We start from the raw sequence: 19,485 nt of genomic DNA, 5'->3' as shown, positions 1-19,485 counted from the left end.
TGACAACTGGAAGTCGGAGGATCCCTCTTCACGTAATGTTTTTCTCTGACAGAATCTGCAGCATCTGCAAGCCTGTAATCAGTGTAAACCACAGTTTAGCTCAGATGTGTTTTTTCCTGCCAACGGGTTCACATGTGTTTACATTGCGGTGGGAGACAAAAGCTTTGACTCAACTGCAGTCAGGAACAGCGTGTTGGCCGCCACTGAAACCGCTGGCAGGCTCCACACACATTTATCTCATCGTTATCGCTAAATCAATGGCAGCACTCATGAGAGAGAGAGGAGATTAATTGTTGTAGAGATAATTTGTCTCTCTTCTCATGACTTTTTATGTTGATGTGTAATTTAGGAGCGGGCAATCATTTGCTTTTGTTTTTTTTTAACCTGTGGAGCAACGTTGAATCCTAGCATTGGAATCAGTTTAGACATTGTGTGCGTACACATGTGTGCCTTTGTGATAGAAAGTGACAGAAATGCCGATGGAATTCTAATTCGATGGCTTATTCTCACAATTACAGGCAAAATGGCTGAACATTTAGCTAAGGAGGGCACTTTTGGCGTGAAAGTTAACACACACACACACACACACACGGGCAATTCTTCGCAACCGAATCAGTAATAAATAACACTGATTCAGTGACTTTCTTTTTCATCGCTTTGCCTTTTTATCTCGGCCAGGCCGTCTGCCTATGCATCGTCACTGGAGGGGCAAAACACACACCCGTCTTCCATATTCAGTAGGTGTTAGACATCAAAACATTTTCATCATTAAAATGCTTACCATTTGTGGCCTTTGTAGCACAAGAATATACAGTAAATTTAAATCTCCCCATCCTCCCGGAGAGCAAAACAAAGAGTGCTATTAGTTCTTTATAGTAACGAAACGGCATCCCAAGGTTCTGCGCGGGGACCTACCTTTTGGGATCAATTATGTGGCCACAGGCTCTTTTTAAAAGAGCCGCACCTGATTAAAACTCTGCCGGTTTCCCAAGGTCCCTTTGTGTGGAGTGCCGGGGCCCTCGCCACGGCTATTTATTAGCATATTGTCTTTTAAAGGTCATTGTCTGTTTTTCACGGCCCCACTCTATCTAGAGTAGGTCGCCGTCAGATTCACCTGCTATTGTTCTGCACCACTTACTGGGGTGCGATGGGGGGGGGGGAGAAGAGGAAGATCCAGAAAACTTATGTGCTTTTCATCCCACTGGGGACTGCAACAGGAGTGTTTATACAGAAGTTGTGGAAAAAGACGCACGTACAATTGAGTAGTTCCATTGTGGAGGATCACTGAATGCTGCCACAGCCGATGGGGTTTTTCTCTTTTTTCTTCAATTTTCCCCCAAAACTACATAGGAATGTAGCCCACACCAGCGAGGCGTGAGCTGCTACCTCTGTCTAAATCAGTCGTCCCGGAAGTGGCTTGACAAAAGAAGAGAGCTTGTTGAACATTGGCACACATCAAAGAGAGGCAGAAGAAAAACCGAGGCTAGCCGGCGTGGCTCACCGCGGCAGACGGTGGAACATCGAGGGCTTTCTGGGCATGAAGCCGCTTGAGATGGCGATAATAGAGGGGAGCATAGAGGGGAAAAAGAGAGAGAAGCCCTTGGTGGGACAGACAGCAGAAGAGACCTGCCTGTTTGCCTCAGATGTAATAAATGTTGGCTCCCTGTAGACTCAATTAGAGCTTCCACGTCAGTGGGTGGGTGAGGAGGAGGAGTTAGGAAGAGAAAGAAGAGTGAGGACAGAAGGAGAAGGAGAGAAAAGAGGGAAGGCGAAGGAGGTAATGAAGAGTCCTGGTCTGCCTGTACACATGTCACTTTTAACCCTCTGTACTTCTGTCACATTGCGATGAATGTCCCCTTGCATATGAATTTAGTTCCACCAAGCATGGCTTGCTTTCTGTTGAATGGCAAATCACACCTGTAACATGTCTCGTTTATGTCTATCCCGGTTCCATACTCCCAAACTTACCCGAGCCATGACATGTAAACAGCTCATCTTAACCAGGGAACCAACGTGTGTTTTCACATTGTACATGTCCTGAAAAAGTGTCTGCTATCCAAAGCAAGCCTTACTTACATCATGAAGGTTCTGTTGGACTTTGGTAGAACTTTGAGTGGTTCTTGGCTTGGTAGAAACATGACCTAACGGTTCACAAAAATGTAACGTTATTAAGCAAATACATTTATAAGGGACTCCCATAATAATAGATGCCTCATAATGGCACATAAAATTTCTGGCAACATAGAATATGCTTTTATTATATAGGCTATGCAGTGTTATCGCTTGTAGCTCCAATTGGAGTTTGAGTGCCATGTATTAAAGCAAGGCAGTATGAATATATTTCAAAGTAAATCAATATTACCATTGATGTTTTGTTTCATTTCTTTTCATCAGCATTTTTGCCTTTTATTGGACTGTTGATAGAATATAGTCAAACAGGAAGTGAGAGGATAGAGAAAGGCATGAGATGCAACAAAGGTCCCCGACTGGCACTTTTAGGCTGTATATCTTTCTGACTTGGATAATACACTCTTACAATGGATATTTCATTCGACACACAGTTCTTTCTCTTCATTTGGGCATTTGGGTTTTCAATATACCTGCCCAAGTCGGTGACCTGGGTCAAATTTTCACAAGACACCCATTGAACATCATATGCTGCATTATATATCTTGTTTTTAGTCAGGACCGGGTGAAAGCAGGTGGCTGGTGAAACATCTTGTTTTTTGCATGAGACATGTGGCTGTCACAACCACCCTCAGGTCATCTGCCAGAGTTAGCCTTGACGAGGACCACAGTTCATTTTATTTAGGGGGGGAAACTTGATACATTCTGAAAAATACACCGTAAAAAACATCATCACAGTTTTTCAATGTTGTGCAATTCTCCATATGTATCTGGTCCCTGAAAAGGAAAAGGTTTTTAGATTGTACAAGTGTTTTTGTAACGTGCTAAGACTCACAGGCTTTCTGCAGTAGTTTAAATGATGAGTCAAAGGGGGGGGGGGGCTGTGACACAAAGAGTCAACGAGGTGCATCTAAATCTGCTGTTTCCTAAACTCCCTTGTTTTAAGCAAAAGTGCCACTCCAACAAATTCGACGAGAAGCGAGGGAGATGATCTGTGCATTTTGAGGTCACACAGGGGAGAGAGGTTTTTCTTCTTATAAATCCTCACCTACTTGAATGACTTCACTTTACACTTGATGAGGATAGGTGTGTGTGTATGTGTTGGCAAACTTCCGTACATCCAACATAAGACCTGATGTCTTCCACGACATGAAGATGATCCTTTAAATTGAGGACATTGTGCTGATCCTCAGTTCTTCGCTGGGTTATTTGAAAGTTGATGCTTGAGTTTATGGTCAATATAAGAACAGAGACATGGTTATACATATTTGTGTGTCAGGCAGTAGCGGGGCTGCTGTGACTCTGCATTGATGTGTGTGTAATGTGTGCGCGAACGAGTGAAATACTCGCTTCAACTCTGAGCCACACACAGATAGGTAAAGAAATAGCATGAGAGAAGGAAGTGTTTGTGTATGTACTGTGTGTGTGTGTGTGTGTGTGTGTGTGTGTGTGTGTGTGTGTGAGAGTGGGAGGTGCGGAGGGGCAGAACAGGGATCATGAGTGACTCCAGGCATCCAGCCACATCTGACTTTGATTAATTGGCCTGGCGTTCTTCTGTCTCTTCCCTGGGCAACCTGACAATAACATAGACCATAGGACAGCACAACACCCCCCATGGATGATCTGTCTTCTCTCTCTTTCTCTCTTTCTCTCTCCCTCTCTCTCTCTCTCTCACTCTGTGCTTGCTGTCAGCAGGTAAAGAAGACACACTCCACAGAGCTTTGCCAAGTTAGCTTAAATCACTCAGGCACACCCAAAAGGACTGTCCACGGTGGGAGGGGAACGTAACACAGTTCATTGTTTTGTGAAAGAGATTCAGGATGTATACATCTTTTGTACAGAGTGGGCAACACCGTTAAAATCTCATCAAGTTCTGAGGATGTTTAATGTTAGAAGTCATGTTATTTTGAAGCATATCTGTAAAACACACAATATGTCACTCAGTAAAATATTGCAGGATTAGTGCGTACGTGTTTGCACTTTTTCATCCGTCAGAATTGAACTTTGTCCTTTTGTATGCAGGTGTTACAAATGATTTACAGATAATGATGCAGTTAGCTCTGAAGTGTTAGCTTTTAAGTGGACTTACAGGAAAAAGTCGACAGTAGATTGATGGTGATACGGAGAATAAAAGCTTTTTCTTTCCCCTCTCAAAAGATCTCACTCATAAAAAGTGAGACTGTTAACACTTTAAATCAGAGGCAGAGGTACACACCTGTTGAAAGAATAATAGCATGGCTTTTCTCCACATCTTAAAGTGTTTGCATTGGATGCATCTGTCATCCTTGGACCACTTAGTCAGCATGCCATATATTGGGACAAAGGGAGAGACTATATCTATCCAGCACACATATTGCTACTCAGGTGCTCTCTGTGGTGTCTGTGTGGGAGAACGGGAGAATCTTGCAGGGAGTGTAAATGCGGCAGAATGGAAGATTGAAAGAGAGAAATCTGCATGGTGGTACCACTTCCCATTAATGTATTGTAGGGCTTTTATCGTCATTTTTTATTTATATTTTTATGGCCAGGTGAGAACTATGTCTGTTGATGTTAGCTAATGATGCCATAAAAGTTTGTATCACAGTACTAGTTTGGTAAAGCAACAACTGGAAACAGCGCATTGTTTCACATAATTTTAATTAAGCTTGGCGTTATCAGACACACACCAATCACGGCCCTTCCTACATCAAGGACATCCTTTTAAATATGTCTCCCTCCTCACTGGTCCTTGTTACACAAGTCTGCATCCACGAAGTTCCAGCTTAGCATGCTGCTTGGCTGATCCAGGGAACATTATCAAGAGCAGAGCCACCAGGACAAAGCATAACTGTATTTCTATTGATTGCAATAAGTGGTTAAATCTATGACAAGAGTCTTCCTAACTTAGAGGCATTTTAAGCCTTTATTGGACAGTAACAGTAGAGAGAGTTGTTAGGAAGTTCAGTGAAAAAGAGATAGTAAGAACATGCAAGAAGGTCCCCGGCCAGGCGCAGCCAGAGAAGCTGTGGTTATAGTTGGAGCGCTAACCCAGAAGCCCAGAAAAAGTGGGTTTATTGTGGCTTGGAGAAAAGATAAATAAATGTGTACTAAAACTAAATGTTAAATGATTCCTACTGTCCTCAAAAAACAAAACAAGGTATTGAAAAAGGTTTGTTTGATTAAAAAATGGCCTATGTGTGTTTTGCAAAATGTATTTATATCAAGGTCCAATGAATGAGTATGTACTGTATTTTCTGATAGAGTGATGCTGCTGCTGTATTGTGATGCAGTTGGTAGTAAGATGTTTCAGTAAAACATGCCATTATAAAATGTAATTAATCAGCCAATTTAAAACCCTTGGGTCAAACTCTGAATCACAAAAAGTATATATTTCCAAACTGGAAACCAGTGACAGGTTTGCTGATTAGCTAAAAACGTTCACCGGTCGTTTCCAGCATATTAGCCTTTCAGCTCCCGACAGGGGCTACATGGTGTTAACATGCAGAAACAAGTGGCATGTATGACTGCCAAGTCTCCCTCCCCTCTCCTCCCCCTCACCACCTCTTTCCCCTTTTCCTCCCATCCCTTCTACCATCAGTGTTTAACCCCGCTCAATTTACCCGTCTGGATGAAACAATACTTGTGATCAGCGCATGTAATGGCACCTTATTAACCCCAATTACCACAATTAAAACCCTGCTGCCACTGGGACCCTTTCAAGTCTTAATTAATCAGATGGCAGCAAAGAGGCCGTTTGGTGTCCCCCCCAACACACACACACTCACACACTTGTGCACACACTCACATGCTGGCACTCATACACACCTTCTCCCCAGCCTTGACCGACCATGTGGCCTCGCTAAAAAGCACATCTGGCGGAACAAAACGTCTCCATGCTGGCAGACAAATGCCTCCACTTTACAAATGAAAGGCAAGCCTCTCTCATTCACTCTCTCTCTTTCTCTCTGCCTGTTTTCTCCCTCTTACTCTCTCTCTCTCTTTCCATCTCTGTGATGTGGGTATAATGAACGTTACAAGCCCCCTTGGCACAGTGCCTTATTGGGAGGGTTTGGAAAGCTGCCCAGTTTGTTCATCGCTAATTGCTTAATTGATGCATTGTTTTTACTGATGATATGGATTTGCCCCCCCTCCCTCTTCCCTTTCCCTCCCTACCGCTTCACATGGATACAGATACAAAAGGAATTACACCCTATTAGCAAGTCATGGTCCCTTTCAGCAGGCTGTATTAGAGACTTAAAACCATTGTGACGGCTCCCCTAATTGAGCACAACCACTTGATGGAACATAATGCCATGTAAATAAAACCGCTTCCCCCTCTTGCTCATGTTTCATAAGCAGCCGCAGGAGACAAATGAATATCTAGCTGCTATAGTGCTAACAAGAGACTCTTTTATTGCCATTGCAGGAAAAAAACACTTAGGGCCTCTTTCCAAGCAATCTTTATTTGTTGATTGGGGCATTAACTCTCATTGCCATCACTAAGGCTATAACATGCACACTGCGTATCCAGTCCAGATAAATAAATGGCATTTACTGTGCTAGAGTTCTGGGCGAGTTAAATTAGCAGGCTAAGGGCTAATGAAGGCCTATCCTGGGAGAGACGTTGGAGCCTATTGCTCAGGCGAATACACACATTGTTTTATGCATTCCTCTTTTTCTCTGGATGTCTTTTTCTCCTCTCAATCTGTGTTCCACTTCAACTAACACAGAAACAGGCACACACCCAGACGCTAGCATGTGCTCTTGCACAGACATAGCCTTCTGCATATTCCTACTGATGCTTAGGATAAAGAGGATGTTTTTTCTCTCCATCCAAGTGTTTGTCCCTGGCTTTCCCTCTCTGACAGCTCCCTGCCAAGAGGGGCCAGGAATCAGCCGGATGAAGGAGAGTCTGGTCCACTGAGAGATGCACACATTGTGACACGTGCGGTCACAGACATAGATGCTTGTACCCATACACATTGTGCACACAAACAAACGCACAGGTACAGGCACATATGTACACATACACCCACAGTAAGACATGAGCACACACACACATGCAGACACGCACACACCCAGACACACACAAACTTCAATGCCTTGGAGAGTGTGAGAGAGAGAGCTAGAGAGAGTTGGTTGTTATTTATTCATCAGTTTTTCTTGTAGTCAGGAGGCAACAAGCCCCCGGAGCTGTAAACACAGAGAGACTCAGGCCTCAGTGAGCTCCAACCCTGGGAATAACAAGTGGTCCCCACATACAAGCATGCACACACGCGTGAGGGGCGCCTGCACAAACAGATACCCACATGCAGGGGTGTCAGAGCCCTGGCAGCAAAGACAAGAAAACATCCTCCCTGGGACTGAAGTAAGACTAAAGCAGACTACAATGCGAGACAGGGTTTCAACGATCCATTCGGCATAAGTAAACCAGCATTAGACTATCACAAAAGAACAGCAGACCTGATTCTGAAGCATGATAAATTGATTTTTCTACTTTCATACTTACTTTGGCTCAATATTAATTGAATCGGGCGGGCAGGATGGGATACGGGGGAGGACAGGCAAGGATATAATCGGAGTCTTAAAAGAACAAAAAAAAGAAATGTGCTGAAGGAATGGGATCTGGCATCCCTGTGTAAAAATAGCATCCCCTGCAAACACATTTGCTATTATCTCGGTGCAGCGTGAAGTGGCGCAGGCTGCACTCCGGCCCCCCTATGGAGTCAGACGGCAGCATTTACATGAAGGCTGAGCAGGAGAGGGGAAATTACGAGTATTGTGACCTGCCTTTCTACAGGGCTTATTATCGTTATAATGTGGTGAGAGAGCAGTGATGGCATCAACTGACATCTGTGGTGCGAGTCTTCTGCGTCTCTGCAATTGTAACTTTCTTTCCATCTTCTTGTTTCTCTTTCTTTCATTCATACTTTTAAGTCTTTATCTATTGTGCTTCTTGCCTTCTTCTCACTGCCAGCCTGTGTGTGTGTTGGTGTGTTGGAGAATCAGCAGCAGCGGGCCGCACTGGGCCAGAGAGGACTCACTCTCCATAAGTCAGATCTACGGGGACCTGCTCCAAGCAGATGTTCACAACTCCCCTGAGTTTGTTTGTGAGCACTTACATACAGTATTTCTAATGCATATTTGTGTGCGTGCGTGTGTTTGCATTTCCTTAATTCACGCGCCTACACACGCAACGGCATTCCGATCCACTTTGTGATTTCTGCCACTTCAAGCACCCTCTCCGTCATCGCTCTGTGACCGAACACCTGCTGTACAGCCATCTTTTAATGAGCGATCCACCTGAGAGAGGAGAGATGAGAAACAGGAGGGGGAGAAGGATTTCTTGGGTCTTTATGTTATTTCTTTAGCGGTGCCACCTGTGCCGTGTAAAGTGCAATCTGAGGGAGCGCAAGTTTGGCTTTGATTAGCATTGCAGTCGCACCGCAGATACTAAACAATAAGTAATGTATTAGCGAGACGCGGCACGCCACACACGCCACCCCTCACGCTGCACACACAGGAGACTGTCCTTACAGCACACAAGAGCTGTCTGTCTACCATTTCCCATACCGAGTTTAAAAGAAAAAACAAATGGGTGTCCTCCATAGCATGCTACCTGGGAGAGAGTAGCCGCTCTTTCCATTATTCTCTCTCATCTTCTCTGCTCTCCTCTTGTTATTTTCACTTTTCACTCCTTAATATTACTTTGTGTGTGTGTGTGTGTGTGTGTCTAAGTGTGGGGTGCTCAGTCTGAGCAGCGAGGAGGTGATTTGTAGCAGGGGCCTCTAATACAATGCTCACTTCAAAAGCTCCTTCAGTATGCTGCACACTCTCGTGCTCGCCGGCACTCTAGGCCCAAATCAGCGGGTGTGTTCCTGCTTTGCGCGGCATTAACCTAACATTTCCCTCATCCTCCTCATACATTATGTCCTTTGAATTTGTGTACCTAATTAGACCTTTGGGTTTGCTCAAGCGGCTTGTCTAATTTATTTGGCACGCATTCACCAAGGTACATGCACTTTTTGTCCCCTCTCTGTCAAATAAAATGCTGGGCGACTGCTTTGATGAGGTGGTGTTTTATTTACGTTCTTCTAGGCTGAGGGATAAGATTATGCCATAAGATGAGATGAAGACACTTTTGTTTTGCCTTTACCTGTAGCTAAAATCCGCCTGCTCTGCCTTTTTGAAGTTTCTGTTTTAACTGCGGAGCACATAATGAAAACAAGTTTCCTCCCAAAGCAGTAGACATGCTACAGTTTCTGCAATTTATCACATCTTTTTCTGAGTTTTGCGCGTAATTTCTTTGACAGGGAAAAGACTTCAGACTGACACATCCATTGAATGTACCCCCAACACGCTGAAGGCTGATCAAATAGGCTGACATTATTTGTACATACACCATTAAAAGCCTCAGTGGAGATGTTTTCTCTCTTACAGTAGGAAGATGGGGGCGGCTTTGCGTCCCGCTAGTGCAATTTCTACAAACAGTCACAATCAATTAGCTAACTGGATCGGGCTAAAGCACCATTTATTTCCAGATGAGGATTTAACTGTACATGAGAGGGGAAATGTTATGAGTTGTGAAATATTGATGGTGTTTGTGTGAATGCCTTTGCTTATGTCTCTCTTAAACTGTTTATAAATTCTAATGCGGGGCCTTTGGACTCCTGCAGATTCGGTTTGTTAGCATTTAATGCAGAAGGGCGGGGAAGCGACGGGCAAATAAGCAATGGCCTGCAGAGATTGCTAAATCAAGCTCTGAAGTGCAAATGAGCTTCTTCCTCTCTTGGTTTTAGATTATGTTTTATATATAACACACTGACATTAAAACATGAGACATGGGTAACATGTTTATTTCAACTAATATTAACATCCGTTTCGGAGCCCCAGCATGGCCAACAAAAAGATTTCTCCCTGTAAAGCTGAGGTGCTTAATTATATTATAACTCAGTTGTGCTAATTCCTTGTTGTGCCATTAGTCCTGTATAATATCACAGGGTACCATAGATCACTAATGACTTCCATCTGGACTTTGTTGTTTAGCGGTTTCAAAAGTCAGACAACTATGTGGCACGAGACAACTATAAAAAGATATGTATTACTCCCAAATGACGAAGACACAGTGCAACGTTTGAATTAACAGCCTGCCGGTGTTTGTATTTGGGCAAAACTATGTTGGAACCTTTTACCTTCTAAAGCCACTGGCACAGCTTGACCGTCTTTTCCCTCTCTGTTGGAACAGCTTGAGTCGAGGCCTGATTAAAAAGCACAGACGTTGGCTGGGTCTTCCTGGGAGGTAAGAGCTAGCAAGGAGCCTGGCTGGGGCCTCGGGGAAATAAAGATTTGGATCGGGCCGATTTGAGTAGATAGTGCGGTAATTACAGGCATCCCAGATCTCAGCAGTAGATATAGCAACCAGGCCCAGAGCTTATGGGAGTGTGATAAAGATGAGTCCTGTGTATTGGCAGGCAAGCGTGGTGGATGATGTAGTGAGTGGGGAGTCATTCTGTCAAATCCATAAAATCACATCAAATAGTAAGTCATTAACTGCACGACATCCCCTATAATGCTCCCCAAAATAAATGCCATTTGAAACAGAAATCGGTTGTTCTGCATACATTACTAATCAACTATTTTGTGGCACGTTACTGTAGCTGAGCCAGTTGGAAGAAAATACTACTTTTTTTATTCGGTTTAACAGCATCACCTTTACTCTTTTCCTCTCTTTATTTGCATCTGTCTCCACCATTCCTCCCTCTCTCTTTGCTTCTTAAAGTTAATTTATATAGGAAATCTGATGAAAATTATAAGGGAGAGGATGATTATTGAAGGAGAGTAATTTCCCCCACTCTGGTGATAGACACTAATAGGACTCCATTGTTGTTAGCATTTAGCCTGTCCTGATTGCTTTGTTTTTCATGGCTGCATCTTGAGGTGGATCTGCATCCTGCCAAACCTCCAGCCCTCCATCCCTCCTCCTGGGTGACATTTCAGACGGGGCCCTGAGGGCATTCGGAGGGGAGGCATCGAACAAGGTAATTGCGGCGAGGTTTCCCCTCACTAAATTAACCTCTGCTCGGAAATTTATTGGCCAGCCACTCTCCGGAATTATTTAAACTTGCCGTTATTTCTGTGTTGAGCTAGGAGACACTGTGGCTTTGTGGGTTTTATATACTGTGTGTGTGTGTGTGTGTGTGTATGTGTGTATATATATATATATATATATATATATATATATATATATATATATATATATATATAGAGAGAGAGAAGTTCTTGTCTATTCTTCTCTTTACTCAAAGGTTTGACAATTTAGACATGTAGGATGCTTTAGGGAAAAGACAGCAGCCGGTAATTCATTACAGAACTAGCCAAGCTTTTGGAACATTTTTAACCGCTCACCTGTGGAAATATACATGAGGTTGCGTAGTCTTGACGGCTGGGTGATGTCGGTACACTCCCGAGGGTCAAAACCAGTTCGGAAAACAGTACTAACACTGTTGCTAATGTGTGCTGCTTGGGAAGAAAGCCAAAGGAATTTGTCTTTTTTTTTTTTTTTTGCCATTTCCCTTGGCTGCCTTGTCCCTCTCATTGTGTCTATTTGAACCTGACCTATGACTTCAGTTTAATAGTTGTAATAATACTGCTTATTATGGCCATGACATTATACATTCCGCCATTTCCCTCCATTGCTTTTTTTAGGGGATCAAACAAGCTCTAGGTAAAAGTTACACTGTTCCTCCTGGACAGAGGTGTTTGGCAGTATTGACATTGTGCCAAAAACACAACTGGCAAATTTGTAATATTTTCATAACTGTCATTACTGCACACCTCAAGAGTCGGACCCCACACATGCAGTCTATAAGGTTTGAATGGGTGCCTTTTATGGCATATTAGAGCAACTGTGTGGAAATCAAACGTGCACAGTATTAATATTTAAGTGGAGTATTAAGTCAAGTCAAACCATAAGGAACCATGAACCTGACCCTGTCTAAACTTTCCTGGCCACTGTTAGATAGGGTAGAGATAAATTGATATGCTGGAAACCTTTTTGCGGTGTACTCGTGTCCCTTATATGGCATATTAAATTATCCTGTGTTCAGTTACAGGGGCTTGACTAATGTTAAAGTGTCTCTTTCGCTGGTTGTGTAACTGAAATATGTCGACCGGCTCTGAATAAACATCAATCTCTACGCCTGTGCCTCTTGATGAAATGATTGGCCAAATCGTAAAGCGGAGACAGCTGGTGGAGTAATGTCAGCTCGGCCGGGACGGACAGTCAGCGCATCATGATTTACATTGCATCTGGCATTTTGGCCAACCGACGGAGGAGAGTATCAGTCAGATTTATTTGACTTTTCTTTCCTCTCTTCCTCCACTCCTCAGCTCTTTTTCTCAGCTTGCTGACAGGCCCTCAAGTCATTCTAGTGTGTCTACACATGTAAAAAGCTCCTTTAAGGAGGGAGTTAGGAGGTTACACTCTTCTTTTTTCCCCCCTACCCTCTCTCATTCTTTCTGTTTCTGTCTCTCATTGATGCGCTGCCAATTTACCGGCACAGTCTTTGACGAGGAGTGCGGATAGGAGATGGAAGACAGGCAGAGACAGACTCTCACTCCTCTGACCAAGGCGAGTTTGTTGTCTGTAAACTGCATAACCATTTGCACATTTCTCTTCCCTTTGCTCTATCTTGCAGTCACCCAGCAAGCCCCTCATGGCCCTCATCCCATCATCCCTTACCGCACCAATTTGTGAATCAGCTTATGATAATGGCCCGATCATAACGGAGCAGGCCCCCATTGAAATGAGATCGGCTTCGACAGTGCTGACCTTTCGGCGGAGGCAGGAGTGGTAAAGCGCCCACACCGTAACAAGGTCTGTTGAGTAAGCAACTTGCAATGCTAGGTTACTGTCCCTGGGAAAATGTATGAGAGAAATAAGAGAGCGAGAACGTGTGTGTGTGTGTGTGTGTGTGTGTGTGTGTGTGTGTGTGTGTGTGTGTGTGTGTGTGTGTGTGTGTGTGTGTGTGTGTGTGTGTGTGTGTGTGTGTGTGTGTGTGTGTGTGTGTGTGTGTGTGTGTGTACGCTTTTGAGTGAGAGACAATGTCCTGATTGTGATTTCGCAAGTCGATTAATTTCTGTACGTGCTATGTGTGTGTGTGTGTGTTGTGGATGTTCTGCTGATGCGGTTGGTTTTAACAGTGTGCAGGACACTGGCGAACGGGGCGGGTTGATGCAGATGATCTTTACGCATCAGATGTAGAGGCATCAGTCTCAGCTGAATGGCCCTGCTCCTTCCACTGATATCCACCCCTTTATTAACAGGGATAAGAAGGGTAGAAGTGATGTACACTCAGTACAGCATACACCGATGTGCAGGTTAGTCATGCAGAGACTATACATTTTAACATTTGCCATTGTGCGTTTGTTTACGCGTCCATGTGTGCCATCACAAAAGAGAGAGCGAGATAACTTTTCCTCATATCTTTCTTGATTTGAGTGAACACACACAGTCACACTATCACCAGCAGTTTCCTCAGATGTGTTGGCCCTCCATCTATAAAACAGATTCCTTTAGCCTTGCTGACAGGACCTGTAATGAAGTTTGCATCAGCAGTCTGACTGACTGGCCAACGGATTGCCCACTTGACTGACTGTTTCACCTTGCTGGTGGTGCATGAAGCAGTCACTTTTACCTGGAGCCTGACAACAGCTGCTGATGACTGTGTGTTTATGCTGTGCTTGTGTTTTTTTTTTCTTCTTCTGTATCTTCATGCGTCTCTTTCTGTTTGGCTGCATGCGTAGGTGTGTATGCGCATTTCTCTGCTTTTGTGTACGTCTGCCGGTACGGTGACACAAAAAGAGGTGAGGGGTGCCCACGATCAATCTTCATTTGGTAATTTATGAAGGCGTCCGCTTGTCAGGTATCCAGCGGCGTATGGTACAACTCATTCTGCTGTGCTGGAGGGGGGAACCCCGGGGTATCGGCGCCTCCTGTCACCTCCCCTCCTTCCTCAACGCCCTCTCGTACAGTGCCTGCTGCCGTCAGCAGCCCAGAGGCATAGCAGAGAGAGAGAGACGGGAGACAAAGTGAGAGAGGAAGCCAGCCGGGATTAACCCTGTGGCCACCCACGGCAGGTGCTGAGGCAGCCACGCATCCAGCCTCATTAAGGAAAGGGAGAGAGAGAAGCGTGGCAACAAACACAAGTGGGAAGCCAGCAATGTACATACTGTACCTACTGAACACAAACCCACACAAATCTATTAAACCATGCCAATGTAGGTAACATTGCCACTTTCTGTCCATTTTTTGTCCCCTTATTTCTTGACCCATCTCCTCTCTCCGACTCTCCCTGGCTCTCTGCTTTTCCCCCGACAGGGCCCGTAGGTGGGGTTCGCTCGGTCTGGCAGGCAACGGTGTCAGGCCATGGGCACCTGGGCACGATAATTGTTGACACTTGGGGTTCTGGGGAAACAGGTGAAAACGTCCACAGGGAATTTGACCTGCAACACAAGGAGCAAAGCACTCGGACCAGGATGAATAGACAACAATTAGTCTACCTAATCAGCCTAAACGCCTGGGACGTTGTGTTGATGTGTTTGTGTACGACTGTGTTTTTCCAAATGCTGACTCTCTAGTTTTTAACCATGTTACTCTTATTGTGGTCTAAGTCCTGTTTTGCGGGCAGAGCATGTCTTTTCTCAAGTTCACCCTTTGATGGGAAGTAGTTACTTAGTTACTAAGTGCAGTACTGCAAGAATCTCAGAACAGAGTTCAGTCTATTACGAGCAGTTTCAACATTAGTCTTTTTATATCAGCCCTATTTAACTTGAGCTTGTTAATAGGGCTGCAGAACGGCCCTCAATCATTAATCATGTAAAAATATAGGAATATCAGAAGCAGAAAAAACCACTTTGATCCTGATGCGTTACAGAGTGCTTGCAATTCTTCCTATTTGCTCATCTCCCAACCCATTTTTTGCCATTCATTTTATCAGTTGATTAAAGATTGAAAGATGCTTTTAAGGAAATGTTTCTGAAATCAGTGTGATCAGGACAGGGGTTGTGGTGGTCTCCTGGTATCTTTTTTTTTTTTTTCCCTCTCTAATTTCTGTGGATGGTCCGTTTTTGTGACGACATTTTGTGTAGTGAATTATTCAACGCACTAAGCAGCACTTTGGGCCAGTTTCCCCCAGTCGGCATCTTTGATTGGGAAAACGGGGGCTGATTTGTGAACGATAGCCCCAGGGCTGCTGGCCTAGGGCGAGCTTAGAGGGGGGCACTGGCCTCGGAGCCCATTTCTGGCCCAAGGGAGGGATGGTCCGGCCACGGCCGCCGGGCCTTCTGGTCTCCAAAAAAAGAGTCCTTGCCTGTCCGCACCTATCAGCCCTGCCTCTGGACATGAGGTGTGATGCAGTAGCGGATCCACAGAGAGTATCAGACGGATGAGGTGCTTTTGGAGCTGCGTTCTCGCCTCAGCCTGAGCCTCCGTCTCCCGCGGCTGCCTTTGCAATTTGTCGGTCGACCTGCCAGGAGCAGAATGCAAATCCTCAGCGGAGGAGATGCACAAGGGCCTGTGTGTGTGTGTGTGTGTGTGTGTGTGTGTGTGTGTTTGTGTTGCCCACCAGTCTTTTCTATAACAGGATAACTGTCATCAAGACCTCAGTGTATCATTGTGTGTGTGTACTGTAACATCTGGCTGCTATAGTAGCACAGTCTCCCCCCCCCCCCCCCCCCCCCCCCCCCCCCCCCCCCCCCCTTCCCTCCGTGCTAAGACACGACCCTCCTTCACTGCTCATCAACCCACCGCTCCTAATTTATAGATGGGCATAAAATCTCTGTATTTTTGCTCACCCTGCCCACCTTCCGCCTACCCCAGCATAGCATCAGCATGACAAAATGGGACACATGCTGTTAACCATGTTAAAGTTCCCTTTTAAAAAAAAAAAAATCATTTTCTTTCCATTTCCAGTGCTCCCCCCGCCCGCCAGTAGAGCTACACGTCCTCTTCTTGTAAATGATGACTAGTTACTCATCTGGTAAATCGACTGACCCACACCTCCTGGGTCAAACTCTGGTTTTGACATGTCCTAGTTACACACAGACAAACAAAATCGTCATTTAAAGAAAGCGAAATGAGTGAAATGCCAAGACAAGCAACACTGTGCTCTCCAGACGGCACAGAGTTCAGAGAAGTTTTCAAGGACAACTCCATACACAAGATGAAAGTGATCGTCTGAGCTCTCATCTCATCTTCTCCGCTCATATCCAAATACCACCTGGCTCATTCTGTGCTGTCAGCACTTTTTATCTAAAAAATTAATACTTTTTTTTTTTCTCTTTCTGGTCAGATAGGGGTACTTTATTCGTTGCAGTTTGCCCGGAGTCCTCTGCATCTTTGGAATGTGAAAGATTTAAAGGAACGGATAAAAGGCACTTTTCTAATCAACATTTTTTTTCCTTAAGCGCTTCTTTCTTTTTAAAAGCTGTTTTTCATTATTTATAAGTGTTCTGAAGGTGCTACTGAGCTGATTTCTTTCACTAGGCCTGATATGAGGCCGATGGAGCTTACAGAATTGATTAGATAAGCTTGGAAATTACAATGTCGAGCACGCGGTGCTCTGAAATGTGCTCTAAAATACACCCAATGCAAATATTAATACCCAGGGCTTATAACCACATATTTGAATGCACGGTGGAAGTTGATCTATGAAGTTTCATGAACTGTCCAGTATGCATTGGCATACATTACTGATCAAATAAAATATCAGCCCTCCTAGCTGAACATCATTGGATTGATAGTGACGGGTGGGTAATCGCAATTTCATCATTAGCAGTCGATTCATAGCTAATCTCTGTTTTACTGAATAATTCTGAAAGATGTTAATCAAACATACGAAAGCATATTTGAAATATTTAACCAAACGATATTAATGAAGATCAAAGGGTAGGCTGTTTTTAGCGGATGTTATGCGAAAGGCCTGGGTAATAGCTGGGTCCATAGGAGCACATGAAACACTTTGTCTTCTGCTAAATATTTCATGCTCAGTACCTGTTGTATGGTGCTTAATGAGCTATGGGGCAAAAAAGGTGATTTATCATGCAAAGTTTTCAAAGGAAATGCAAATCCACACTCACAGACACACACACTCAAACACACACACACAGGAACACCCATTCCTTGCAATTTTCTAACACACGTTTTTCCTCAAATAGCATAGCCACAGTTGTGCCATATTATCCGGGGTGAATATTTTAGCCCTGAAGAAAAGCAAACTCAAGTGAGAGCAAGAATCAGGGGTCAATGGTGTGTCTTTAAAGAAACTTTGCCTCTCTACTCGGCTCTGTTCCTCCCCCGAATACTAATATCAGCCGGGAGAGCGAGAGAGGGAGAGATGACAGAAACACTGTGGACGTATGTGTCAGGGAGCGGGGTCGGCTCTGGGCAGACGCATGTTAATGTGCGCCCATTAACAAAATGTATCCTACTTGCTCTTGACTCCTTTCAGCAGCAGCAGCAGCAGCGCCCGAAGTGTAAATGCTTTTTTTTTAAATCTTTTTGTTTGAATGAGATATATTGAGGGAATGGTATAAGTACAAAGAAGAAAATGAATTTGATGATTGAAAACCGATTGAAAGAGGATAGTTGTTGAGTAGAGCTGGTTGTTGTTGCAGGGAGAGTAAGTATTCAGAGCTTTACTTGAGTAAAAGCAATACAAGTACAATGCTTGCATTAAAAACATTAAGAACAAGTGTCAAAGTGTCAAACACAATATAGGCTACATTGTAATAATGGATAGATAGAAATGTGATTATTATAACTGATGCATTAATGTTACATCTGGTGAAGGTGGAATTAATTTGAACTATCTGACATACTCTCATAAATCTTAAACTATAAATCCTATTGTAGATACTGATACTCTGTTTGTTATGTAAATTGGAGCCTTTATTTATACTGTATAGGAACTATAGCTAAATGTAGTGGGGTGAAGAGTACAATATTCCCTCTGAAATGTAGTAGAAGGAAAGTAGGTGTTGCAATAAATTGAAATATTTAGGTAAACTATGGGTTTTCTATAGAAATAATGTACTTAGTTGAAATCTTTAATTACTAATGCTGACACAGTACCAACCCAAAAATATTTGCGATTTTGTTGATACCTAAAAAACAAAAAGACCAAACCAAAGAAGAGAAGTGTTAAATGTTGTCTAACCACAATCAGCTATACAAGAATTAAACTACTGTAAAATAGTCTAAAAATGGCCAAATTAGGATTCAGATCACAAAATGACTGACCTGATCTAGTTTTCTTTGTTTGTTTTTTGTCACAGAACCAAAAAAGCATTGACCTTCGATACCCAGTTTGTATGGTATATATGTGTGTAGGTAGGTAGGTCTTACCGTCTGTCCAAGGCAGACAGAGACGTTATATGCAAGAGACTGTGAGTAGGTGGAAGAAAGAAGAGATGTAGGTGTGTGAGAGAGATTGTGTGTGTGTAAGTAAGACAGTGGAGTGAAACCCATGGATCCTTTCCATTGCTGTGAAGCACCAGGGGCAGGAGAAGGGCAGGGCAACTGTGAGAGAATGACAATCGTCAGGTGATTAGAAAGACTTGGAGGCTAGGTAGACCTACAAAATGAATAACGGCGCACCCCAAACTGTGCCATAAGGCTCAATGGTTTGTGATTTGCAAGTTGATAAGACAAGAAGATTAATAATGCTGCATGATAATGGCTGGCTGAAGCTCAGCTGGGGAGATGGTAATGATGGGATATTGCTGTAGGAGCAGTTCACTGAGCCACAGTGGAGTGAGGGACAGACGGGAGCGAGGGAGAGAGAGACAGACCGATGGAGAGATACTGGTGGAGAATAGGGGAAAGAGAGAGGGAAGCTGCAGCTGCACAGGAAAGAGGGAAAAAAGCACTCATCCCAATTGGCCCTCAGGATATGAGAGTTTGAAAAATGAGAATGCAGTTATCATTTTAATTAGATGTAACATTTAAAAAAAACATACATACATATAGTGTGTATATATAATTTTGCTGAAATAAGGACTTCAAAGAACATACGCATTTTGAAGCACTCTGTGCCATCATAATTTGTAAATGACAGATTTCCTTAATTTGCTCTTTTTTTTTGTCTGCCAGGTGGGGAATTGCAGGAGGTGCTCCTGGTTCGTGATGAGCAGGTAAATAATCTGCAACACCTAAAGCATCAGACATACACACATTCACACGCGCCTGTAGGCCTTTCATTATCCCAATTGTATGTTTTTCAAATGTTTTTTTTTCTCACTAGGACATATACACTCACCGGCCACTTTATTAGGTACACCTGTCCAACTGCTCGTTAACACTTAATTTCTAAGCAGCCA

This window comes from Etheostoma cragini, chromosome 23 (genome assembly GCF_013103735.1).
Source record: "Etheostoma cragini isolate CJK2018 chromosome 23, CSU_Ecrag_1.0, whole genome shotgun sequence".
NCBI classification, from domain to species: Eukaryota; Metazoa; Chordata; class Actinopteri; order Perciformes; family Percidae; genus Etheostoma; species Etheostoma cragini.
This window is presented reverse-complemented; position numbering follows the sequence as displayed.